At 43.6% G+C, this 10,267-nt stretch overlaps 1 pseudogene; it reads right to left on the bottom strand.

The window, feature by feature from the left end:
* Positions 1–8,647: 8,647 nt before the first annotated feature.
* On the bottom strand, positions 8,648–9,940 carry LOC131478766 (serine/threonine-protein kinase 24-like; annotated as a pseudogene).
* Positions 9,941–10,267: the final 327 nt, after the last annotated feature.

Genomic DNA, 10,267 nt, shown 5'->3' with positions numbered 1-10,267 from the left:
GGAATCCAAATTGGAAATGAGGAACTGAAATTATTCCTACTTGAAGACTACATGATTCTCTACATATGAGAACCAAAGACCCAGTCAAGAGACTGTTGGAACTCATTAGAGATTTTGGCAGCCTAGCAGGATACACAATTACTGAGCACAAGTCAATGGCACTGTGTACGCAAACAATTTCAAGGCTGAGAAAGAAATTGTAAGTACAGATCCCTTTAACATAGAAGAGAGCAACCTTAAATGCCTTAAATGGAACTGTATCAAACTAAAAAATTTCTGTGCAGCAAAGGAGACAATTATCAAAGGTAGGAAGTAACCAATAGAAACAGAGAAATATTTGCACACCACACAAGTGATAAGAGACTAATATCTAGGATTTACAAAGGGCTGCAGAATCCCAGAGACAATAAAGAGCAAACAAGCAAACAAGCCTGTCAAGAAATGGGCAAAGAATTGAGCAGACATTTTTCAATAGAACAGACTCAAATGGCTAACTGACATATAAAAAGATACTTAGGCTCTCAAGCCATCAGAGAGATCCAATTGAAAGCCATGTTGAAGTACCAGCTAACTCCAGTGAGACTGGCCTACACTCAGAACTCAAGTAACAGTACCTGCTGGCAAAGATGTGGGGGGAAAGGTAGTCTCCTTCACTGCTGGTGGCAATGTAGGCTAATGAAACCGTTGTGCAAATCAGTATAGAGAGTGTTGGGAGAATTGTAAACAAGTCTACCATATGATACAGTTCTACTGATCCTACAAATATACCCAATATGAATATATTCATTGCATAGGAAGGAAATCTGCATATGTGAAGGGGATCTACATGGTGGCAACATTTTTCCCAAGAGACTTTTTTTTATAAAGATTGGTTAATTCTTATTGCAAAGTCAGATATACAAAGAGAAGGAGAGACAGAGAGGAAGATCTTCCATCTGAGGATTCACTCCCCAAGTGAGCTCAAGGGCCGATGCTGTGCTGATCCAGAGCCAGGAGCCAGGAACCTCCTCCATGTCTCCCACACGGGTGCAGGATCCCAAAGCTTTGGGCTATCCTTGACTGCTTTCACAGCCACAAACAGGGAGCTGAATGGGAAGTGGAGCTGCCAGAATTGGAACAATTGCTCATATGGTATCCCCGCATGCTCATGGTGAGGACTTTAGCTACTAGTCCACGCTGATGGGCCATAAGAGACTTTTGATTGTGTGTGTGTGTGTGTGTGTGTGTGTGTGTGTTTCACACTTGTGTTGGTTAATCATTGGTGGTTTTTCCATGGTGTTGTAATTGCTGTGGTGGTGGTTGTAGATGTTATTCTAATTCATACCAGTATTTGAACTTGTTTCATGACTTGTCATTTATGGAAATGTACAGGGATGAAGTACTGGGGCCTACCATATCCAGATGTGGGGGAACAATGCAACATTCATTCCTGCTTCCACAGAAAAGATGAACTCCCAATAAAATTGTTGGAAATATGTAGACAATGGGTTGCTGAACTCTCTGACATTATCTGTACCAGCAATGCTTGGGCACACTTCAATAAAAGACTGATGCAATTATGACATAATTATGGAATTATGGGGAAAATTTGTTGTACTGTGGCGCAGAATCCTAGTCTATACAATATTGAACCACAAAATTCAAAAATTTCAAAATAAAAACATATATACAAAAAAGCAAAAGAATCAGCTAATGAGAAGTACAATGATCAAGAATAAAAGTAGATACCAAATCACAACATAGATAATTGAAGACTCCCCTGTCAAGGAACAAAAGCCTTTAGCTCCCTCAGTGATAACTGAGGACTACATTGAGAAAATAGAGGATACAGAATGACAGTGGCAGAAGAATAATCTCAGAGTTCAAAGATATTTCTTATTACGATGGAAAAACAATTAAAAGGTGGAAGCAGAGCTGGGTAAAGCTATAAAAGAAGAAAAGGTATTTAAGAAGTAAGACACACTATTAAAAGGCCCACATAGAAGAGTTATAAAAATCCTAGAAGGTGCAGAAAGAGAAGTTCTGTTTAAAAATGTATTCAATGGGCCAAGCAGCATGGGCTAGCAGCTGGGATCTTCATCTTGGAGGCGCCCAGGGTCCCTTGTGGGTACTGGTTCTAATCCTGGTAGCTCCATGTCCCATCCGGCTCTCTGCTTGTGGCCTGGGTAAGCAGTCGAAGACAGCGCAAAGCTCTGGGATCCTGCACCAATGGAGGAGACCCAGAAGAAACACCTGGCTCCTGGCTATGGATTGGCTCAGCTCCAGCTGTTGCACTCACTTGCAGAGTGAATCATCAGACAGAAAATCTTCCTCTCTATCTCTTCCTCTCTGTATATGTGACTTTGTAAGACAAAGAAATAAATCTTTATCAAAGAAATGAATTCAATGGGCCTGGCATGCTAGTCTAGCGTTCAGAATCCATTTTTCATGCATCAAGATCTCATAGGACACTAGTTCTAATACCCATGACCCGACTTACACTATAGCTACTGGCTTGTGTCCATGGACACAGAGAAGGAAGGCCAAACCATACGATGCTGCACCCAGACTGGAGACTTAGAAGAGGCTCCTGGCTCCTGCGTTCGGATCAACTCAGCTCCTGCCATCACTGATGCTTGGCAAATCAGTCAACAGGCAGAAGATCTTCCTCTGACTCCTCTGCTCTATATATTTGACTTTCCAATAAACATAAAATAAATCTATTTTAAACAACAAATTCAATGAAATAACAAATGAGAAATTTCATAAACTGCAGACAGAATGGACGTTAACATCCAGGAAGTGTACAGAACTCCCTACAGGTGTTTTGACCAAAAGTAATCTTGACCACAATGCAAGATAATCAAGCTCTAGTCAATGGAACACAAGAAAGAAACCCTTCAATGTGCTAGGGAAAAAAAAAAAAAAACAGATCAATTGACATATAGAGGAAGTACAATTAAAACCATAGCTGATTTCTCACTGGAGATTATAGGCCAGAAGAGAATGGTGTGATATATTCCAAATTCTGGATGCAAAGATTGTGAGTTCAAGATAACATCTCAGCAAAGCTTTCCTTTGTCATCTTCTCCACCTTAATCCCCAAACGGAATAGAGAATTAACAGAGAAGGAAAACTACAGACCGATCTCCCAGATGAACGTTGACGCTAAGATTCTCTACAAAATCCTAGCCAATAGAATACAAAAAAACATCAGACAGATCATTCATCCAGACCAAGTAGGTTTCATCCAGGGAATGCAGGGATGGTTCAACATAAGAAAATCCATAAATGTGATACATCACATCCAAAAACTGAAAAACAAAAACCATATAATAGTATCAATAGATGCAGAAAAAGCCTTCAACAAAATTCAACACCACTTCATGTCAAAAGCCCTAACCAGGGTGGGGATAGAAGGAACAATCCACAACATAATCAAAGCAATATATGAAAAACCCAATGCCAGCATCATACTAAATGGAGAAAAACCGGATCCCTTCCCACTGAGATCTGGAACAAGACAAGGCTGCCCACTATCACCACTGCTATTCAATATAGTCCTAGAGGTACTTGCAGAAGCCATAAGACAAGACAAAGAAATCAAAGGAATCCAAATTGGAAATGAAGAAGTCAAGCTTTCACTATTCGCAGACGACATGATTCTCTACATAGAAGAACCAAAAAACTGAATACAAAGACTCCTAGAACTCATACGAGAATTTGGCAGAGTGGCAGGATACAAAATTAATGAACAAAAATCAATAGCCATGGTGTATGCAAACGGCCGCAAGATGGAAGAAGATCTAACCAACAAGCTACCATTCAAAATAACAGAGAAAAGCATGAAATATCTGGGAATAAATTTAAATTTAACCAAAAGTGTAGATGACCTTTATGAAGAAAATTACAAAACACTCAAAAAACAAATAGAACAAGACCTCGAAAGATGGAACAACATCCCATGCTCCTGGATAGGCAAAATTAATATCATCAAAATGTCTGTACTACCAAAAGCAATATATACATTCAATGCAATCCCAATCAAATTACCCACAGCATTCTTCATTGAACTGGAAAAAATGATACACAGATTCATCTGGAAACACAAAAACCCATGAATAGCCAGAACCACTCTGAAGAACAGGCACTTAACAGGGGAATCACAGTACCGGATCTATGGACATACTATAGGGCAGTGGTCATCAAAACAGCCTGGTACTGGCACAAAGATAGAGAGGAAGATCAGTGGAGCAGAATAGAAACAACAGATGGAAACCCACACAGATACAGTCAATTAATCTTCGACAAAAAGACAGACAACAACCCAAGCAAATGGAAAGGTCTGTTCAATAAATGCTGTTGGGAAAACTGGTTGATAGCCTGCAGAAACAAAAAGATAGACCCACATCTCTCACCATACACCAAGATCGAATCTAAATGGATAAAAGATCTAAACCTACATCCAGAAACCTTCAAACTTTTGGAAGAAAATGTTGGAAACACACTGCAACACTTAGGGGTAGGCCCTGACTTCCTAAAAAAGACTCCAAACGCAGTAGAAATCGAGACCAAAATAAACAATTGGTACCTCATCAAACTAAGAAACTTCTGTACAGCTAGAGAAACAACCAACAAAGTAAAAAAACAACCTACAGAATGGGAGAAGATCTTTGCACACTACATAGGAGATAGAGGGCTGATCTCCAGAATATACAAAGAGCTACAGAGAAACCAAAACAACAGAACAAACAAACTGCTCAAGAAATGGGCACGGGAAATGGGCAGACATTTCACAAAAGAACAAACACAAATGGCAAACAAGCATATGAAAAATTGCTCAAGTTCCTTGGCAATAAGGGAAATCCAAATGAAGACAACAATGAGGTACCACCTAACTCCAGTAAGGATGGCACACATACATAATACCACCAACACTTGCTGGTGAGGCTGTGGGGAAAAGGGAACCCTTCTCCACTGCTGGTGGGACTGCAGACTGGTACAGCCTCTAGGGGAATCAGTTTGGCGAATACTCAAACAACTGAAAATCAGCATACCATATGATCCAGCAATAGCACTCCTAGGAATATATCCAAAAGATCTCCTACACAAGAAACCAACATGCACGCCTATGTTCATAGCAGCACTATCTACAATTGCAAAAACCTGGAAGCAGCCAAAATGCCCATCAATAGAGGACTGGATAAGAAAGCTATGGTTCATCTACTCTATGGAATACTACTTAGCTATTAAAAAAAACGAAATGCAATTCTTTGTGGACAAATGGGCCCGACTGGAATCCATCATGCTAAGAGAAATGAACCAATCCCAAAAGGTTAAATACCACATGTTCGCCTTAATCTGAGATGAAAAGATGACAACTTGAAAGATAGTACCTGTATATTGTAATATTAGTGCAATCTCTAACAACCTGTATCCAATGCAATAAGATAACGCGATATAATCTATAATTAATGTCAGAATATTTAAGATCTACATTGAAAAACTGTAAAACCTACTATACCCTCAATACGCTATGTTAACCGGTAATGGGGAGGGAGTGCAGGGAAATCTTTCAAGACCATAAAAAGAGTGAGAGACAAAAAAAATACAATATAGCTTATCAAGGTCAAATCTGGTAATTCATAGACAACAGACTCAAAGCGGCACTAAACAACAATAAAACTACTATACCAATGCATGAGGGGGGGATCGGGTGCGATCCTGACAACCTCTTAACAGGAGGTCATGTGCGTGGAGCAGGGGGGCACTCCAGAGTGGAGCAGGTGGTAAGGAGGAAGCTTGGACTCCAACCACGAAGACTCCCAGATCTTCAACACAAACTACTAATACGAGCAACAAGGACTATACCCCAACTGCCAAGGAGGCCACAGGGAATTGGATGCCCTCGGAGGCCGAGTACTCTGAGGTCACCCACCCCCAACCGGAGCTTCTGCAGGGGATGGAAGAAGTCCAAACACTACCTCGCAGAAACCAACATCATTGGAAAGACAACCAGAAGCTCTGAGCGGTCAGCAGACACAGAAGAACAATTAATGTCCTTCGGGACCAGGGAGGAGAGCTTTCTCTGGTCCGAGCCTGGCTCCACCTCTGGACCCCCGCCCTCCCTCGCAGTGACCATCGGGATCGCTTCGAAAACCCCTCACAGCAAACAAACAATCATACAAAAAAAAAAAACCCTAAAATAAATAGACAAACAACAGAAAGTAGAGCTTGAAATCTGACAGGAAAGAGCTGGCATGGATTGGCTCATGCCTTGCTGGGTGGGACACAAAGATTAGTCACTCCTCACCATGGTGTTGAGGATTTTCCTGCACACCCCCCCCAAAAAAAATGTTCTGCACATTAAATGTCGACAAATATCTTGTTAGAGTTACAAGCCAGTCTAGATTATCCCAAGATCTGCCAAGATCAACAAAATTATACTTCAACACAACAAATGGCTAAATACTAAAATGAAATAGAGAAATAGATATGAGACAGCTGAATGGTACCCTATAGCCTTTTCAAGGTATATAGCAGCCGGTCCGGTCCTGTATATAAACTAAAATTGAGATGTCAATGAGCAAATCATAGGTTGTGGTTAGGACTTGTTTTTTGTTATTTTGTTCTTTTTTTTTTTTTTAACATACTGGTTACTCAAAACTATGTCAATTCCATAATATTGCAAATTGCTGTTGATGTTATATTGGGACTCTTAATTGACTATGATGATATTATACCAGCTCTGACTTCGGACCAGAAATGGTCTCTCCAAGAAACTGTTCAACCCATCTGGACAATAAGTAGCTGGACTCCATGCTTAATATATGTTTGCAAGGAAAGAATCTTGATTGAATTTGAACTGTAATGCTGCATCAAGGTGGAGGAATCCACCAGGGGGGAGGGGAGGGGGAGGGGCAGGGGGATTCCCAAAGCCTATGAAACTGTCACATAATGCTAAATATTAATTAAAACAAACAAACAAACAAACAAAAACTTAAAAAAAAAGCTTTACTTTGTCGTCTTCTCCAATTTTTTGGATTTTTATTTATTTTATCCTATTTTTGGTGATTTTTACATAGGTAATTAGGATGAATAGGGTCAAGGGCTATAGGACATTGGGTAAGATCACAATTTCCACATTCTCTCTTTTTTTTTTTTATTGCTGAATCTGGAGGAAGGGAGTAGCCAAGGAGAGAAGTCACATTCAACCTCCTTTATTGAAAAGGCAGATAAACAGAGAGGAGAAAAGACAAAGATCTTCTGTTCAATGATTCAGTCTCGAAGTGACCACAATGCCCAGAGCTGAGCTAATCTAAAACCAAGAGCCAGGAGCCTCTGCTAAGGTCTCCCATGTGCATGCAGGCTCTGAAGGCTTTAGGCCATGCTCGACTGCTTCCCAGGCCACAAACAGGGTGCTGGATGGGAAGTGAAGTCGACCACTGGGATTAGAGCCAGCATCCATATGGGATCCTGGCCTGTGCAAGTGAGGACTCTAGGCTACCATGCTGGGCCTGGCTTTGTTTTGTAAAAATGAAGATTCTTCCACAGTAAAGATGAAAGAATATGCCTTGACGGTTCTCCATGAGCCAGCATGTGGGTGGAGCAGTGGGCAGGCCTTCCAAAACCAGAGTGTCTTTGGGAGGAAGAAATGTCTTTGCTTTCACAATATGCCTTATACACAAATCGTCTGGCTCCAATTCTATGAAATTTGTGAGATTGTTCAGTGCACAGCTGTTAGCCAAGAGGAAGGAAACTTACAACTGACAGTTCATTTTTTTTTCAGTGTTATAAAATTCATTTGTGTAAGCATTCAGATTTTTTGGTTGGCAGAGATGACATGCAGATTCTACTGCAAGGTGCAACAGAAAATTGTACTGGAAAAGACAGCACATCTGGCGCAGGCCAGCAACAGCCCAACTCCAAACGAGTGTTAGACGAGAGTGCATCATCCAGGAGAAAGGTGAAATGATAATAACTTAGAGCTCCATGAGACAAGATAGGTTCTGATTTAAAACACTAAGAAATCATAATACCATCCATGAGACAGGAAATCAACATCTAAGTGTACCAAGGGGATGTGGGTCTGTGCTGAGGTACAAAGAGAAGTGTTCCCTACAAGGAGTGTTAATTATTAATGCAAACCCTGCAAGTACAAAATAAAACCCAAATCACTGCTCACAGAATTCAAAATTTACATGTAATAAAGGCAAGGCAATAGACTCAAGTTATGGCCTGTCAAATATTTGCTCCACTGACATTATCTACAGAAGCACTTGGCCAGTGTGTGCACAGTGACTCCTTATGCACGCCCAAAGGGGTTCCATAAAAATGACACTATATAAAGATCTGTACACTGATCTGCCGGAGCGATTCTCTGTCTCCCAGGGGAGCTGTCAACTTAAAGCAGGATTCCTTAGGTTTCATGTCTGTAGTTGCCTTATCATAATCCCAAATATACACTTTCAGGGGTGTGTGTGTGTGTGTGTGTGTGTGTGTGTGTGTTTAAAGACACTTTCCTTGAATATGTGCACTATGGTGAAAAGTAAAGCAGGGATAATAAAACGATCGCTTGCAGAAGCTGGCCCTCCCACCCCATCTATCCAAGAGACTTCATCTGGCTTCGGCACAGTGAGGGCCAGGGCACCGGTGTCTGTGAGGATGGCTCCTGAGCGGCACACCTGCTCAGCAGCCAGCAGAGGCTCTCCTTGACTTTGAGAAAGGAGGATGAAGAAGAAGAAAGAAAACCCCAAACCCATAATGACACAGCGTTTCAGTGTGATGAGGTTCCTCCACCACTCAGAGAGTATCTCTGCAGCCGCTGCACCAGCTGGGCCACCCTGGTGTCGGAGATCCCGGGCAGGCCTCCTCTGCCAGGTAAATGACTCCACATAGCTCCTCAATGGAACCCACGCTCCCGCCACACGCCTGGCACTTCTTTCAACTGAGCAAGCAGAGGAGAGATTATTGTAGATAAACACGGGGAGAAAAGCCTCTTTGGGATGTCTGTCAACTTATTTCTTCCCAGATCGCCTGGTGGAAGAGCCCCATTCTCCAGATTCTTGGGGTCCTTCTCTCGGATGGTGAAGATCCAGTGCCCCGAGTCACTACTCCAGCGGCCTGGCCGTCTGTTTCCACATCCGAGTCTTCAGGTCTGAAGTCCTCATGGCTCTGCTCAGCCTTCCACCTCTTGTACCTGTCTATGAGCTCAGTCAGGTAGGACGTCTTCTTGGCATTGCGGAGTATAAACTTGTGCTTCAGCAGCTCCTTAGCAATGGGTCTGAAGCTGGGCTCCTTGTTGAGACAGGCCTCCACGAACTCCTTGAGCGGCTTGCTGTAGTTGCCCTCCAACGTGGGCAGGCTGTTCTTTGGGATGAGGAACAAGACTTTCATGGGGTACAGCTCTGAGTGAGGGGGCTCCCCCTTGGCCAGCTCGATGGCGGTGATGCCCAGGGACCAGATGTCTGCCTTTGAGTCATAGGCTGACTGCTTGATCACCTCAGGCGCCATCCAGAAGGGGGTGCCCACAAAGGTGTTCCTTTTGATCTGGGTGTCTGTCAGCTGGCCCGCCACTCCAAAATCAGCCAGTTTCACAGCCCCGTGTTCAGACAGCAGGACGTTGGCCGCTTTGATGTCTCTGTGGATCTTCTTCTCTCTGAGTGCAGGTACTCGAGCCCTTTCAGGATCTCCCTTAGGATGGTGGCAATCTGAGTCTCATCCAACTGGACAGGCTCTAACAGGTCCAGGGCTGAGCCTCCGCCGAGGTACTCCATGATAATCCACAGCTTGGAGTCCTTCAGATAAGATCCGTAGTACTTGGTTACTTGGTACTTCCCAATTTTCTACAGTTTTGTGAAAAGCTCCTCTGGGTCTGCTTTCAGATTCTGCATGCCGGGCAGGCCTGACTGCGCCGGGGAGTGAGCCATGGCGCTCAGGACGTCCACTTCCTGGGACGGGGCGGTCGTGTCGTGGCGATCCGCGCAGGCGAACAGGCCCACGAGCCGTGCCGGTCCCGAGGCCACCCCAGCTCCTGGCGAGTCCCTGCGGGCGGCGGGGCTCTGAGACAGGCAGCGGGCCATGTCTCCATGCACAGCGCCCAGAAGCGGAGCGGGGCGGGGAGGAGGGGTCCGAGCGAGAGCCACTGCCACCACCACCTCCACCTCCACCGCTGCTTCTAGGAGGGAGCCAGGCGGCCTTCAGCCCTTACGCTCTAGCCGCCCGGACCTGGAGTGGGTGCACACAACCAGCCGAGTCCACGAGTTTGAGTTCTGCGTGCTGAATTCTG

This window comes from Ochotona princeps, chromosome Y, assembly GCF_030435755.1.
Source record: "Ochotona princeps isolate mOchPri1 chromosome Y, mOchPri1.hap1, whole genome shotgun sequence".
Classification (NCBI taxonomy): Eukaryota; Metazoa; Chordata; class Mammalia; order Lagomorpha; family Ochotonidae; genus Ochotona; species Ochotona princeps.
The sequence above is the reverse complement of the archived record's forward strand: the minus strand, read 5'-3'. Positions and strand labels throughout refer to the sequence as shown.